The sequence below is a fragment of the Pan paniscus genome, chromosome X (assembly GCF_029289425.2).
Source record: "Pan paniscus chromosome X, NHGRI_mPanPan1-v2.0_pri, whole genome shotgun sequence".
Lineage (NCBI taxonomy): Eukaryota > Metazoa > Chordata > Mammalia > Primates > Hominidae > Pan > Pan paniscus.
The window spans coordinates 88,837,862-88,856,031 of NC_073272.2; positions in this window are offsets into that span (position 1 = coordinate 88,837,862).

Sequence of the window (18,170 nt, forward strand, 5' to 3'; positions counted from 1 at the left end):
TGCTTTATAGTTAATTTATTTTATTTTTTGCCAAATAATACTTCAACCTATAGATGTATTATAGTCTGCTTATGCATTCATATCTTGAAGAAAATATTGTTTGTTTCTCATTTTTGGCAATTATATATGAAGCTTCTATAAACATTTTTTGCACATTTTTGTATGGACATAAGCTTTCAACTCAGTTGGATAAATATCTTAAGAGCACAATTGCTAGATCATGTGGTGTAATTATCTTTAGACTATTAAGAAACTGCCACGATGTCTTCCAAACTAGCTGAACCATTTTGCATTCCCACCAGCAATTATTAAGAATTCCCAGTGGGCAAAGGATATGAACAGACACTTCTCAAAGGAAGACATTTATGCAGCCAACAAACATGAGACAATGCTCATCATCACTGGTCATTAGAGAAATGCAAATCAAAACCACAATGAGATACCACCTCACGCCAGTTAGAATGGCGATCATTAAAAAGTCAGGAAACAACAGATGTTGGAGAGGATGTAGAGAAATAGGAACGCTTTTACACTGTTGGTGGGAGTGTAAATTAATTCCACCATTGTGGAAGACAGTGTGGTGATTCCTCAAGGATCTAGAACTAGAAATACCATTTGACCCAGCAATCTCATTACTGGGTATATACCCAAAGGATTATAAATCATTCTACGATAAAGACACATGCACACATATGTTCATTGCAGCACTATTCACAATAGCAAAGACTTGGAACCAGCCCAAATGTCCATCAATGATAGACTGGATTAAGAAAATATGGCACATATACACCATGGAATACTATGCAGCCATAAAAAAGGATGAGTTCATGTCCTTTGCAGGGACATGGATGAAGCTGGAAACCATCATTCTCAACAAACTAACACAAGGACAGAAAACCAAACACCACATGTTCTCACTCTTAAATGGGAGTTGAACAGTGAGAACACATGGACACAGGGCGGGGAACATCACACACTGGGGCCTGTTGTGGGGTGGGGGGAGGGGGGAGGGAAAGCATTAGGAGATATACCTAATGTAAATGACCAGCTAATGGGTGCAGCAAACCAACATGGCACATGTATACCTAGGTAACAAACCTGCACGTTGTGCACATTGTACCCTAGAACTTAAAGTATAATTTTTTAAAAAAAGAAAACAAAAGGAATTCCCATTGCTCCATATTTGTTTTAGTCTATTTGTGGGACTACAACAAAATACCTGAGGCTGGGTAAGTAATTTATAAATAATAATGTATTTTCTCACAGTTCTGAAGGCTAAGTCCAAAATCAAGGCACTGGCAGGTTAGGTGTCTGGTAAGGGCCCTTGTCTCTGCATCTGTTATAGTGCCTTGTACACTGTGTCTTCATAAGGCAGAAGGTATGGCTGGGAAAAAAAAGGGGCCACACTGTCTATGTGAAGCCTATTTTAAAGAACACTAATCCCATCTATGAAGGCAGATCCCTCATGGCCTGATAACATCCTAAAGGCCCCACCTTTTAATACTGTTACACTGGAAATTAAGTTTCAACATGAATCTTGAGGGATACAAACTTTCAAACCATAGCAACATCCTTGCCAACATTTTGTATAGTCAGTTTTATAATTTTAGCTATTTTAATAAGTGTATAGTGGTATCCCATTCTTTTAATTTGCAATTACCTAATTACATATGACTTGAACATCTTTTCACTTGCTTATTTACCATCTTCTTTCATGGCATGTTTGCACAGTATTTTGCCTATTTACTAATTGAGTTGCTTGTTTCTTATTGTTCAGTTACAAGAATTCCTTGTATATTTTGGGCACATGTCCTTTATTAGATATATTGTTTTTCTAGTATTTAACTTCTCCTTTCAATGTCTGAAGAGCATAAATTATGCAGCACATATTTTAAATTTTAATAAAGTCCAGTTTATCAAATTTTCTTTCATGAATTCTGCTTTTGGTGTCGTAGCTAAAAAAATCATCTAAAACCAAAAGCCATCTATATTTTCTCTTGCTTTCTTCTATCAGTTTTATAGTTTTGCATTTTACCTTTAGGTCTGATTCATTTTGAGTAAATTTTTGTGAAAGGTGTAAAGACTGTGCCTAGATTACTTTTTTTTTTCTTACATAATGTATTTCCAATTATTCCAGGAACATTTGTTGACAAATTATTCTTTCTCCATTAAATTTCCTCGGTTTTTCTTTTTCTTTTTTTTGACAAAGACCTATTGACTACATTTCTATGGGTGTATTTCTGAATTCTCTATTATGTCCTATTAATCTATATGCCTATTCTTTTACCAATGAAATGTCTCAATTACAGTATCTTTATACTGTGCCTGAAGTTAGGTATGTCATACCTGCAAATTTTTTTTTCTTTTTCTTCAGGATTTTTTGGCTATTAAGAGTCCTGGCTGGGCACCGTGGCTCACACCTCTAAACCCAGCACTTTGTGAGTCTGAGGTGGGTGGATCACCTGAAGCTAGGAGTTTGAGACCAACCTGGCCAACATCGTGAAGCCTCAACTCTACTAAAAATACAAAAATTAGCCAGGCATGGCCACACACGCCTGTAGTCCCAGCTACTCAGGAGGCTGAGGCAGGAAAGTCGCTTGAACCCAGGAAGCAGAAGTTGCAGTGAGCCGTGATTGAGCCACTGCACTCCAGCCAGGACAACGGAGCAAGACTCCATGTCCAAAACAAACAAACAAAAAAGAGTCCTTTGCCATCTCGTATAAACTTTAATATTAATTTTTCAAAAACCACAAAATATCTTTCTGAAATTTTATTTCACGTTGTTGTCAATTTGGGAAAAATTCACATCTTAACAATGTTGAGTTTTCTAATCCATAAATATGAAATATCTCTTCATTTATTTATATATGTGACTTTTTTCATTAGGGTTTTGTAGTTTTCTGTGTACAAGTACTATACATATTTTATTAAATATACACCTAGGTGTTTTTGCATTGTTTTTAAGTTATAAAGCTAATTATATTTTTTACGTATAATTCCAAGTGTTCATTTCTGTTAAAAAAATTACATTTTTTTGTTTTGTTTTTCAAATTTTATTTTAGATTCAGGTGGTACACAAAAGGTTTTGTTACCTTGGTATATTACGTCATGCTGAGAGGTTTACGGTATGAAAGATCCTATCACCCAGGCACTGAGAAGAGTACCCAACAGTTTTTCAACCATTGTCCCTTGCAGTAGTCCCTAGTGTCTATTGTTGCCATCTTAATGCTCATGAGTACCCAATGTTTAGCCCCACCTGTGTGTGAGATAATGCGGTATTTGATTTTCTGTTCTTGTGCTAATTAGCTTATGATAATGGCCTCCAGCTGCATCCATGTCCATCATTTTTACGGCTACATTGTATTCCATGGTGTATATGTACCACATTTTCTTTCTCCAATCCACTGTTACAGGACATCTAGGTTGATCACATGTCTTTGCTATTGTGAATAATGCTGTGATAAACATACACTTGCATGTGTCTTTTTGATAGAATTATTTGTTTTCTTTTGGATATATATCCAGTAATGGGATTGCTGGGTCAAACTGTAGCAAGTTCTTTGACAAATCTCCATACTGTTATCCAAAGAGTCTGAACTAATATACATTCCCACAAATGATGTGTGTAACGGTTAATATTAGGTATCAACTTGACTAGATTGAAGAATTCCTAGATAGCTGGTAAGGTATTGCTTCTGGGTGTGTCTGTGGGGATGTTGCCAGAGGAGACTGACATATGAGTAAGTGGACTGGGAGAGGAAGACTCACCCAAAATGTGGTGGTCACCATCCAATAGGCTGCCAGCATGACTAGAAAAAAGCGGGCAGAAGAAAGTGGAATGTAAATTGGCTTTCTGAGTCTTCTGGCTTTCATCTTTCTCCTGTGCTGGATGCTTACTTCTGTTTCTCCTTCCCTCAGACATCAGACTCCAGGTTCTTCAGCCTTTGTACTCTTGGACTTACACCAGTGGTTTGCCCGGAACTCTTGGGCCTTCAACCCCAAACTAAAGGCTGCACTGTCAGCTTCTCTGCTTTTGAGGCTTTTGATCTTGGACTGAGCCACTACTGGGTTCTTTCTTCTGCAGATTGCAGATGGCCTTTCTGGAACTTCACCTTGTGATCATATGAACCAATTCTCCCTAATAAACTCCCTTTCTTTTTATTTTTATTATTATACTTTAAGTTCTAGGGTACATGTGCACAATGTGCAGGTTTGTTATATATGTATACATGTGCCATGTTGGTGTGCTGCACCCATTAGCTGGTCATTTACATTAGGTATATCTCCTAATGCTTTCCCTCCCCCCTCCCCCCACCCCACAACAGGCCCCACTGTGTGATGTTCCCCTCCCTGTGTCCAAGTGTTCTCATTGTTCAATTCCCACCTATGAGAACATATGGTGTTTGGTTTTCTGTCCTTGCAATAGTTTGCTAAGAGTGATGGTTTCCAGCTTCGTCCATGTCCCTACAAAGGACAGGAACTCATCGGTTTTTATGGCTGCATAGTATTCCATAGTGTATATGTGCCACATTTTCTTAATCCAGTCTATCATTGATGGGCATTTAGGTTGGTTCCAAGTCTTTGCTATTGTGAGTAGTGCTGCAATAAACATACATGTGCATGTGTCTTTATAGCAGCATGATTTATAATCCTTTGGGTATATACCCAGTAAGGGGATGGCTGGGTCAAATGGTATTTCTAGTTCTAGATCCCTGAGGAATCACCACACTGACTTCCACAATGGTTGAACTAGTTTACAGTCCCACCAACAGTGTAAAAGTGTTCCTATTTCTTCACATCCTCTCCAGCACCTGTTGTTTCCTGACTTTTTAATGATCGCCATTCTAACGGGTGTGAGATGGTATCCCATTGTGGTTTTAATTTGCATTTCTCTGATGGCCAGTGATGATGAGCATTTTTTCATGTGTCTGTTGGCTGTATAAATGTCTTCTTTTGAGAAGTGTCTGTTCATATCCTTTGCCCACTTTTTGATGGGGTTGATTTTTTCTTGTAAATTTGTTTAAGTTCTTTGTAGATTCTGGATATTATCCCTTTGTCAGATGAGAAGATTGCAAACATTTTCTCCCATTCTGTAGGTTGCCTGACCACTCTGATGGTAGTTTCTTTTGCTGTGCAGAAGCTCTTTTGGTTTAATTAGATCCCATTTGTCAATTTTGGTTTTTGTTGCCATTGCTTTTGGTGTTTTAGACATGAAGTCCTTGCCCATGCCTATGTCCTGAATGGTATTGCCTAGATTTTCTTCTAGAATTTTTATAGTTTTAGGTCTGATATTTAAGTCTTTAATCCATCTTGAATTAATTTTTGTATAAGGTGTAAGAAAGGGATCCAGTTTCAGCTTTCTACATATGGCTAGTCAGTTTTCCCAGCACCATTTATTAAATAGGGAATCCTTTCCCCATTTCTTGTTTTTGTCAGGTTTGTCAAAGATCAGATGGTTGTAGATGTGTGGTATTATTTCTGAGGGCTCTGTTCTGTTCCATTGGTCTATCTCTCTGTTTTTGTACCAGTACCATGCTGTTTTGGTTACTGTAACCTTATAGTATAGTTTGAAGTCAGGTAGTGTGATGCCTCCAGCTTTGTTCTTTTGGTTTAGGATTGTCTTGGCAATGCGGGCTCTTTTTTGGTTCCATATGAACTTTAAAGTAGTTTTTTCCAATTCTGTGAAGAAAGTCCTTGGTAGCTTGATGGGGATGGCATTGAATCTATAAATTACCTTGGGCATTATGGCCATTTTCAAGATACTGATTCTTCCTATCCATGAGCATGGAATGTTTTTCCATTTGTTTGTGTCCTTTTATTTCACTGAGCAGTGTTTTGTAGTTCTCCTTGAATAGGTCCTTCACATCCCCTGTAAGTTGGATTCCTAGGTATTTTATTCTCTTTGAAGCAATTGTGAATGGGAGTTCTCTCATGATTTGGCTCTCTGTTTTTCTGTTATTGTATAGGAATGCTTGTGATTTTTGCACGTTGATTTTGTACCCTCAGACAATATCATACTGAATGGGCAAAAACTGGAAGCATTCCCTTTGAAAACTGGCACAAGACAGGGATGCCCTCTCTCACCACACCTATTCAACATAGTGTTGGAAGTTCTGGCCAGGACAATCAGGCAGGAGAAAGAAATAAAGGGTATTCAATTAGGAAAAGAGGAAGTCAAATTGTCCCTGTTTGCAGATGACATAATTGTATATTTAGAAAACCCCATCATCTCAGCCGAAAATCTCCTTAAGCTGATAAGCAACATAAACTCCCTTTCATATATACATATATCCTATTAGTTCTGTCCCTCTAGAGAACCCTGACGAATACAGTGTGTAAGCATTCCCTTTTCTCAGCAGCCTCACCAACATCTGTTTTTTTTTTTTTTTTTAATAAGAGACATTCTGACTGGTGTTTAAAAGTACTTTATTGTTGTTATGATTTGTATTTCTCTGATGATTAGTGATGTTGAGCATTCATTTATATGTGTGTTGACCACTTGTATGTCTTCTTTTGAGAAGTTTCTCTTTATGTCTTTTGTCCATTTTTTAATGTGGTTATTTATTCTTTGCCTGTTCAGTTGTTTAAGTTACTTATAGACTTTGGATATTAGACCTTTGTCAGATGCATAGTTTGTAAATATTTTTTCCCATTCTGTAGGTTGTCTCTTTACTCTGTTTATAGTTTCTTTTGCTGTGCATAAGCTCTTTAATTAGGTCCTACTTGTCCATTTTTTGGTTTTGTTGCATTTGCTTTTGAGGACTTAGTCATAAATTCTTTCCCAAGACTGATATCCAGAATGGTGTTTCCTAGGTTTTGCTTTAGGATTCTTATACTTTGAGGTATTACATTTAAATCTTTCATGCATCTTGAGTTTATTTTTGTATATGGTGAATTGTAGGAGTCCAGTTTAATTCATTTGTATATGCCTTGTAGCTATCCCAGCCCTATTTATTGAACAAGGAGTCCTTTCCTCATTGATTATTTTTATTGACTGCTGAAGATGAGATAAATGTAGGTGTGAAGCTTTATTTCTGGGTTATATATTATCTTCCATTGTTCTAGGTGTCTGCTTTGTACCAGAACCATGGTATTTTCGTTACTGTTGACTTATAGTATAGTTTGAAGTTGGGTGATGTGATGCCTCTGGCTTTGATCTTTTTCCACATGAATGCTTTGGCTATCTGGGCTGTTTTTTGTTTCTCTGTGAATCTTAGAATAATTTTTACCAATTCTGTGAAAAAAAAATTATGTTGGTAGTTTGATAGGAATAGTGTTGAATCTGTAGTTGCTTTGGACAGTATGGGCATTTTAATGGCATTAATTCTTCCAATCCAGGAACATAGAAGTCTTTTCCATTTGTTTATGTCACCTATGATTTCTTTTAGCAGTGTTTTTTTTTTATTTATTTGTGTGTGTTTGTGTTTGTGTGTGTGTGGAAATTTTTAACCTTATTAGTTAGATGTATTCCTAGGCATCAAATTTTGTATATTAACAGTATATTTTGTGACAATGTTATCATTGCTTATATCTTCTTAGGAGTTATTGTCAATTATTTGTGATTAGTAGACTGACTTTACTTTGTAAAAAATATTGTTAATTTATCTCTTCTTTTTCTTGGCTAGACTTGCTAGAGGTTAAAAGATTGTATTATCTTTTCAAAAACCAGATTTGGTTTTTCCTTTTTTTCTGTATTATTTTTGCTTTTAATTTTGTTGATTATTGACTTTAAGTCATTTATTATTTTACTTTCTTTAGGCTATCTTTGTCACTTTATTATTATATGAGATGAACTTTGGTTACCGATTTCAGAGATTTGTTCTTTTCTAATTTCTGCATTTAATTCTATACATTTTCCACTCTTCACTGCTTTTGCTGCCTTCCACAAATTTTTATAAGTTGTATTTTTCTTTTGATTTAGTTGACAATATATTTTTTAATTTACCTTGAGTGTTTTTCTTTGATACATTTGTTATTTAAAAGTTTAGTGCCTAATCTTGAAATATTTTAAAAGTTTTCAGCTATCTTTCTCCTATTGATTTAAATGTTAATTCCATTGTGGTCCAAGGACATACATTTTATGATTTTTTTCTTTTAAATTTATTAAGATAACATGATATTAGAAAAAAAAAAAGCTAGAAAGGAAACCCAAAATGTCCATCCCACCCAAAAAGCAGTGAATAAGCTAGCAAAAACAATCAGAATCAACTTTTTCAGAACCACCAAATGTAATAAAAACTTACAGAAACCAGGGGAGTGGTTATTGAAGAAAATAATAACAGCTGAGTCTTGGTAAAAGAGCTTTGTGGCATTTTTACTTACTTTGGTACCATCCTCTACTACTCATTTTGGTGATGACCTTGAAGAAAATAGACTGCATTCTTGGAAGAAATTTTTAGTACTGATTTTCTAGTAGTAGAGGGAAAAGTACTATCCCATTCTCAAAGAATTATTGTTGTTTGTTTTTATCTAGCCAACTTGGAACTTTCTCAGAGCTGGATATACTACTTGGGTTGAAATTGGTCAACAACTGTTCAAGGTGAGATTTGAGGCAGAGCAAGATGGCAGAATAGAAGGGTCCATTGATTGCCTCTCTTGCAAGGACACCAATTTAACAAATATATACACAAAATAAACGTTCATAAGAACCAAAAATCAAGTGAGCACACAGAGCACCTGTTTTTAACTTTGTATCACTGAAAGAGGCAGTGAAAAGGTAGGTAAAAAAATCTTGAATAGCCAAAACACCACCCATTCACCATCCCCTGGCAGTGGTGGCATGGTGTGGAAACATTTTAGTGCACTAGGGTGAGGGAGATCATGGCATTTGTGAGGCATTAAACTCAGTGCCGTCCTATTATAACAGAAAAAAAAAAAACCCACACCAAACTCAGCTGATGCCCACCAAGGGAGAGAGCATTTAAAACAGCCCTAACAAGAGGGGAATTACCAATACCAGCAGTGGGAACTTGAGTTCCCACATCCCTCACCACTGCTTGCTAAAGTGCCTTGGGGAGTTAAATAAACTTGAAAAGCAGTGTAGGCCACAAGGACTGAAACACCTATGGTGAGTCCTAGTACTGAACTGGGCCCAGAGACAGTGGACTGGAGGGGCATGTTACCTACTGAGACACTAGTTGGGGAGGCTAAGGGAGTGTTAGCATCACCCCTCCCAAAACCCTAGGCCGGGCTGGGCACGGTGGCTCACACCTGTAATCCCAGCACTTTGGGGGCCAAGGTGGGTGGATCGCCTGAGGTCAGGAGTTTGAGACCAGCCTAGCCAACATGGTGAAACCTCATCTCTACTAAAAATACAAAAATTAGCCGGGCATGGTGGTGGGAGCTTGTAATCCCAGCTACTCAGGAAGCTGAGGCAGGACAATCCCTTGAACTCAGGAGGAGGAGGTTGCAGTGAGCCAATATTGCACCAGTCCATTCCAGCCTGGGCGACAAGAGCGAGACTTCATTTCAAAAAAGAAAAAGAAAAAAAACCCTAGGCTGCAGAACTCATGGCGCCAAAAGAGACTCCTTCTCTCCACTTGAGGAGAGAAGAGGAAAGAGGGGGGAGGACTTTGTTTGTATTTTGGATACCAGCAAAGCCACAGCAGGATAGGGCATCATCAGAGTTGTGAGGCCCCCTTTCCACGTCCTAACTCACAGACAACATTTCTAGACACACCATGGGCCAGAAGGGAACCTGCTGCCTTGAAGGGAAGGAAACAGTCCTGGCAGGATGTATCACCTGCTAACTGAAGAGCCCTTGAGCATTGAATAACCAGCAGTGATACCCACATACTATATATAGAGGGCCGTGAGTGAGACTCTGAGACTCGCTGCTTCAGGTGAGACTCAGCACTTTCCCAGCTCTGGTAGCTATGGGAAGACACTCCACCCACTTAAGAACAGCAGATGGAAAAGTAAAGCAGACTTTGGCTTGCAACTTAAGTATCAACGTGCCCACAATGGGGAAGAGCACTAGGCAGGCTCTTGAGGTCCCAAATTTTAGGACTCGGCTCTTGGAATGCATTTTTGGAACTGTCCTAGGACACAGGGGATCCCACTGCCCTGGAGGATGAGTTCCAGGCCAGGCAACAGTCACCACAAGCTGACTTAAGAGACCTTGAGTCTTAGGGGAACATCAGTGATAGTCTGGCAATTCTCCCCATAGGTCTATGGTGGTGGTGGTGGTGGTGGCCATGAGATGAGGAACTTCTGCCTTTGGAAAGGGAACAGAAAAGTGGGAAGGACTGCATCTAGTGTTTTGAGTACCAGCTCAGCTGCAGTACAATAGAACACCAGGTAGACTTCTAAGGATCTTGCCTCTAGTCCCTGGCTCCCAGATGGCAACTCTGGACAGACCTGGGGTCTAAGGGAAGCTGCCACCCTGAAGTGAGGACACAGATCTGGCTGGATTTGCCATATGCTGTTTTTAGACCCCTGGTGCCTTGAGCAAACATAGGCAGTAGCCAGTGAGTGATTACAGCAGGCCTTGGATAAGATCCCATGCTATGCTTTCTTCAGATCTGACTCAACACAGTCTCACTGGTGGTGACTACTGAGGTGCTTGTGTCACACCACCTGCAGCTCCAGGTGTCTCAAAAGAGAGAGAGAGAGACTCTGTTTGTTTGGGAAAAAGTAAGGGAAGAGAACAGGAGTCTCAGCCTGGTAATCTAGATAATTCTTCCAGATCTTATCCAAAACTATCAAGATGGAAACTCTACGAGTCTGTAAGAACCACAGAGTTACTGCAATTAGGATGCATCCTAAAGAAGAAACAGTTTAGATGCAAGGATGGTTCAACATATGCAAATCAATCTACATGATATATCTTATCAACAGAATGAAGGACAAAAGCCATTTAATAATTTTGGCCGGGCATGGTGGCTCACGCCTATAATCCCAGCACTTTGGGAGGATGAGGAGGGCAGATCACAAGGTCAGGAGTTCGAGACCAGCCTGGGCAACACGGCAAAACCCCGTCTCTTCTAAAAATACGAAAATTAGCCGAGTGTGGTGGCGCATGCCTGTAATCCCAGCTATTCGGGAGGCTGAGGCAGGAGAATCGCTTGAACCCAGGAAGCGGAGGTTGCAGTGAGCCGAGATTGTGCCACTGCACTCCAGCCCAGGCGACAGTGTGAGACTCCATCTCAGAAAAAAAAAAAAAACAAAAAAAAAATTTAATAATTTCAACTGATGCTGAAAAAGCATTGGATAACATTCAATATCCATTTGTTATAAAAATCCTCAAAAAGCTGGGAATAGAAGAAAATACTGCAACACAATAAAAGTTATATATTATAGACCCACAGCTAGTATCATACTGAATGGAGAAAAACTGCTACATTAAGGTGCATTGGTGAGACTGTAACAATACTAACCTGATAGTAATCACTCTCCTGAATTCTAAAACAAAGCTTGGTGTTTACTGCTTTTGAACATTATATACATGGAATCATATTTTATTTGCTCTTTTGTTTTCTAGGGTTTTTTTTTGGTTTCACAAGCATTCTTACTCTTATTGTTATGCTTGCCAGATTTATCTGTGCAGCTCTGTATAGCTGTAGATGATTAATTCTTGTTACCTTGTGTGTATATTCCGTTGTGAATATACTATAATTTATATATCCAAACTGCTATTGATGAGTATTTGGGTGGTTTTCCATTTGTGTTTATTATAAATAATACTACAATGAACATCATTGTATATGTTTTTTCATGAATATATATGTGCATTTTTATTGTAGGAATGGTTAGTTCTTAGGATGTACACATGTTAAGCTTTAGTAGATAATACAAAGTAGTTTAACAAAATGATTATAGCAGTTAATTCCTCCATTAGTGCTGTGTGAAAATTCCAATTGTTCCACTTACTCTTCAATGCTTCATCTTTGCTGCCTTTTTTTTTTTAGCCTTCTTTTTGGGATTATAATAGTATTGTATGGTAGATTTAATTTGAGTTTTCCTGATGACCAATAAAGTTAAACACCCTTTCAATATGTTTACTGGTGATGCAAATATCCTCTTTAGCTTATTTTTCTATTAAATTATCTGTTTTTTGCTTATTGATTTGTAATAGTTCTTTATATTATCCAGATATTAGTCATTTACAATATGTGTGCTGCAAATATCTTCTCTCATTTTGTGTTTTGCTTTTTTATTTCCTTAAGGTATATTTAAGTAAAAAAAAAAAAACATTCAAATGTAGCTACATTTATTTAGTTTCAAGTAAGATACAGTATATGGTGAAAGGCCCAAATTCCTATTGCAACAATTGCATACATCAAATAAGGTACAAATGTCATATTTTAAAAGGCATTGAAGCAATGGGTATGATAAACAAAAAATTCAAGAGAGAGGGAAAATAATTATTCTGAGGTGAGCTGATAATTGACTCCCAAATCTCCCATCCTCCATCCTCCCTCTGACAGGCATTTGCTATTTCCCATTGCAAGTTGTAGATCAGGCTTGGTCCAGGATTTTTTTTTTTTTATAATTTTATAGTAAGACAAACTCTTACTCACTTAAACAAGGAACTATGTCTAAGGGTTAAATATCAGTATAAAAATATTTGCTGTTTTTATCTTTTCTCCAAATAAATGTGAAAGTGTAATATACTAATATACCTTGACTATAACAGCAAAATACTTTATTCGAGCAAGTAATAGTGTGCCATGGTAGTGTAAGTAGGCTTTTAATAAGTTACTCTATAACATGATTATGGGAATTAGGTTACATTAATACATTTACACAATAAACTACATTTTACAGTAGTTTGAATTTGAAATCTGTAAATCTGCAACCAATATCGTCAACGTGGTCTTAGGTTCATTGTGCCTTTCTTATTATATGAAAATGTTTAATAGCACTTCAGTCTCTGAAAATTAGAGTAGGCAATTGAAATTTAAGTAAATAATCCATAAAAGTACACTAAACCATAAGTTTCTACAGACACAAAATTACGGCAGAAGGTCCTATACATAAGACAGAATCTCCTACATTCGAATTGACTTTTATTTCTATTTAACAATAAAAATAAAATCATAGCTTTAAGTCTAATTAGAATTATAAACTTTTTTGCTTTCTAATTGCATTTGGAATTTACTAAGCAGTTTCTTAATAGGGAGATTTTAAGTGAACTAAGTCATAAATTTCAAAGGTATAATGAATTTCATAAATATAAATGCAAAATGAAAATGAAGCACCATTATAGGTATTTTTTAAAATAAGAAAACTTTTTTTAATAGAATAACTTTGTCATTCTAAATAATAACTTTTAATATAACTTGATTGTGAGTCATTTGTATAAATGCCATGTATAAACAAACACACATATTGTCATTAAAAAGCACTCTAACAATGGTACTACTGCAAATGGTAATTTCAGGAACTGAAAAACTTGTCACGACAATCAACAATTTCAACTTCTTTGTTAATTTTGATTTAATGCCATAAAAATTAGCAGAGAGTTTATAGCCCTTTTGTTATTTTTGAATAGTTACTAGCAGTTAGCAGCAAATATCTTCTTTTTTCCCACCTGCCTCACAAATTGAATATTTCACAGAACTGAACACTCTCATGAAGATTATACAAAAGTTTTTGGAGGATTGAAATTGTGTGGGACTCTTTTGAGAGTGATCAAGAGATGACATGAAAAAGTTGCATGTCTGTTCTTACTCACAGCAGTTACCATAAAAGATGGCATGAAAACTCTCCAGAGAAACAAAACCTTTTCATCCAGCTCAATGGCTTAAAAAATGTCAGGGAGTTTTCTATCTATTTCCATCCAAGTAATTCAACATAGCATATTTTAAGCATGAAAGACTAAAACAAACGGGTGAAAGTGATGTTTTCTTTGCATCTGTCTTAAAATTCAATGGATTTTAAGAATCATAAAACTGCTTTATTTTCAGACACCATTTATTCCTTCCCTGCCATGGGGGGATACTGCTATGGAACAGTGTGTACTGCTGGAAACTTTTTGATTGACAGTTAGAGAATCTGGTGACTTTTTAAACTCTTCAAAAGTTAAAGCAAAGCGTGCGTTAAATTTTGCTTGCAAAAAAGTCAATCCCAGAGATATTTTAAAAAAATCCACAGACGTTCTTATTTAATAATTCATAATAAGCCTTTTTTTACCTTTTCCATGAATTACATTTTTAAATTTAATTTATATTTAAAATTTAAATTTTAAATTGACATTGAAATTTACATTTAAAAATTTTAAGTGCATGAGCACTTGCCTTGGCCAAACAAAGTTTTATAAATTTGTTTTTCAATAATCATAATCAGTCATTTTCTTTATCATTTCTCTTTTTGTATCACTCATTTTCCCTAAAGTTTCAAGTAATATTTAGTTTTCTTACCTCATCTGTAAAGAAGAACTAAAAAGGAAAAAAAAATGCTGATTTGTTGGAAACGAAGTACTTCCAAGATATCAGTTATATGCTGCTATCTTATAAGAAAAGATATGTTTTATTTAACAAAGGCGCAATAGAAAATATTCGTTCCCAGGTACTTCTGGCCAGCCATGCACATGGACAAAATGGGTTCTACTAGCAAGAGGCAGCCATCTGTCAAAATGTAGGTGTTTGATGTTGGAAGTCAGGCTAGGGAAACAGAACACTGATAGTTTCTGCTACAATAGACTTTTGAAATTGGAATAACTGCTAAAGTGTCCGTAGATCCACCAAGTGGGAGTTATCAGGAATGTAGCCTGAAATAGTTTCCCCATTGGTAAAAAGGGAGAGGGAAACTACTTTTCAGGGTTGTTGTGAGGATTTAATGAAATGGCATGCCAGAAGTTCCTGGAACAAGGCAGTCAATAAAATTTAGATTTCCAACCCTTTTAAGTTCTAACATTAAACATTCTTCTTTTCACTTATCAAGTAGATACTAATATTTTATTTTTGCAACTCAGATAATGAATGCTAGTGGTATGGTTACGGTAAAGATATAATTCAAGAATTTGCTGAATAATCACAACATTTTGTAGCTAAATAAAACAGATGTGGAGAATTATTTTTCCAATGTTGACTAAATAATATAAAGAAAAATAAGTGAATTAATATATAAAAATTAAATCTAAATTAAAATTAGTGTTTTATTTTATGCTAAAACATGAATTTTACAGAATATAATAATGCATCTCAGGTCTCCTGGAACTGTACACTATTTAAGAGCAATGAAGATATTTTGGAAGAGCCTAGGAAATTAATGTCAGTTCTCTCAGGGTACGGCATCCTATTCTGTTGTTTAGAAGAATACTAGAATTAAATAGAAGCATCATTATGTCACATCAAATACAATGTCAACGTAAGTGAAATCCCCCTTTTCATCCATACTTCTAATGGTGTAAGAGGATTCTGATGAAGATAGAAACTAATGCAATACAACTGGTGGTACATATAAACATAATTTGTTAGGTGTGCTAGGCATGGTAAACCTAACAAATTTAAGCTACAATGTCTGAAGAAACAGTTTCCAAAGATTAAAAAAAAATAAATGTAACATTATTAGAAATTACTAGCTAGAAAGAGATATCTTTCAAGCTTTCAATCTGTATATTTTTAGGGCCACTTAACCTTCTCTTACATGTCCCACATGCATTTTAAATTCAAGACGTTAAAACTAAATTTTTTTATACCCCAACACTCCATCTCAATGAAAGACACCAGTCTACATCTATCTGCTAAAACCAGAAACCTGGAAGTCATTCTTAAATTCTCCTTCCCCATCATCATCTCTCTCAACCAATCAATTACCAATTTCTTTTAAACATACCTCCTGAATACCCTGAAGAACCTTTAACTTTTCTACATTTTCAGAAACATCATCCTATCAGCCACTAACAACCCTCAACTGGGCTATTGTAATGACCTCGCAACTAGTCTTTTTGTTTGTGTCGCTCCCTATAATTCATCCTCTAAAGCTTAGTTTGACACTGTATTCTGAGCACCTAGTGTCTGGCATATAGTAGTTTATCAATTGATATTTATTGATATTTGTTCAAATAATAAAAGAAGAAAACAAATAAGAAAAAAATGAAATTTTGACAAATTAAAAGGCAAATATGATTATTACTACATCTACTAAAAACTCCTCCATGACTTTTGATTACTCTCATGATTAAATCTAAATTCTATAACAAGTTCTATAGGCTTCTTAATAATCTTTGCATCATTTATATGTTCAGTCTCTTCACTTGTCACTGTCCCCACCAATGACCCTCTGTATTCTGTATTCTTCACATTTAACATCTTTCAGTTCTCTAACCGTGGCATTTTCTCTGTTGTCTCTAAAACTCCACAGGCTGATTCTTCTCTCTGGAATACCATCCCCTCTCTGGTTCATGTAGACAACTCCTGCTTACTCTTAAAACCACTCCTCTGCTCATTTATTTTAGTATAACTCACCTGCATGCCCCCAAGTCTTAGTTGAGAACCCCATTTCTATGGTCTCAAACACCTGCTATTCCCTGCATCTTAGCAGTTAGCATATAATATCCACCTGGATGTTTACATTTCTTCCTTATTTGCTAAATTTCCAAGAGCAGAGACCATGTCTATTTTGTTTTTGGCTACATTCCCAAACCAAGGCACAGTGACTTACACCTAGCAGGTGCTCAGTAAGTATTTGTTCAATACGTGGATGAATGAGTGAATGAAATTATATCATGTCTAGAGATCTTTCTAGTCCATTTTAAAGCTGACATTTCCAAGATAGTTGGTGTGGTAGATGTCATAACACATGACCTCATCTCCTCTCATAAATAAAGGACTTATTCTGCAGCTGCTGGGACTGCTGCCAGTAGAAAATCCTCAGTAGTCATCCCCTTTGAGGATGCCTCGGCTAAAGAAGAGTGCCGGGAACAAGGTTATGCCCACTTCCCAAGATGATATGCAGCCAAATACTGATCCTTATAGGAGCATAAAGGCCTGCTTCTTGCCCTAATTCAGGGCAGCTCTGAAGGGTCACCCCATTTGCAGAACTCCATAGAGACTAAATTCAGTCATTCCAATCAGAATGCATTGCAGTTTTACCACTCCCTATTCTTTATTTAACTCTCTTCACTTTCCTACCACAGGAATTGAATTGAATCTAAGAGCATTCTATAATAGAGTACTTCTAACCACTGTCTCAGAGTCCATGTTCCAAGGAACCCAACCTGTGAAAGTTAGAGAATGGAGAAATTTAGTGTTTGTTAAAATTTCAATAAATTATTATGATTATTTTTGTACTGATTATCTGCATTTGTCCCTGCCCCCAACCCCATTCCTATATCCATTATTTACCCCTCTCTGTTCTGGTCTTGACCCAGGAGACTGACCTTGGTGGAATTCAGGGTATGATACCTCAAAATATGGCACCTTGGCATTTGAGTCCTAAGACCCTCATTTAAGAGATTCTCTCTATCTGTCTGAAGGAAAGAAACATTCTTATCTCAGAAAACACAGGAACATAAAGAAAAATGTGAACAAACAATCCTTGATAACTTCCCCCAAGCTAATTATCATTAGATTATAGCATTTAGTCTTCTAATTATGTTTCTCCATGACGATTCACTCTTCATCACTCTTCAAAAGGTTTACCTGTTTCTTTGGGTTTTTATTTCTAAGGATTCCTGTGTCACGTAAAACTTATATCAAATATATTTATAGGTTTTTCTCATGTTAGTTTGCCCTTTGGTAAAGGAGCCTCAGACACAACCTAACATGAGAAGAAATGACATATTTCTTTCCTACATCATCCATGTCAGAATATGCTTCCTGCGCTACCTTGCTGGTCTTGTTCCCAGCTGTGTTAAGCCAGGGGAAGGCAGAAGCAAGAGATAGGATAATGAGAAAAAAGAGGCTGTGAGGGTCTTTTTTTATGTTTTCTGACATCAATTCTGACACAAAATATATGATTTTATTCTGACAACAAATAAATGTATTTTTCCACACCATTTCTGCAATTCTCCAATACCAACAAAGTGTTTGAAAATTCAATTCAATTCTCTCACTAACTTCTGTTAGTGGCAGTACCCTATGGGGCAGTAACCCCATAGGTTAAGCACAGAGCTCTGTAGGAGCACAGAGCTCCTAAAACCAGAAACAAAGACCAAATACATATTTATTACACCACAGTATTTTTTTTAACCTGCTCCATTCTTGCCTCCATATTACATTTTT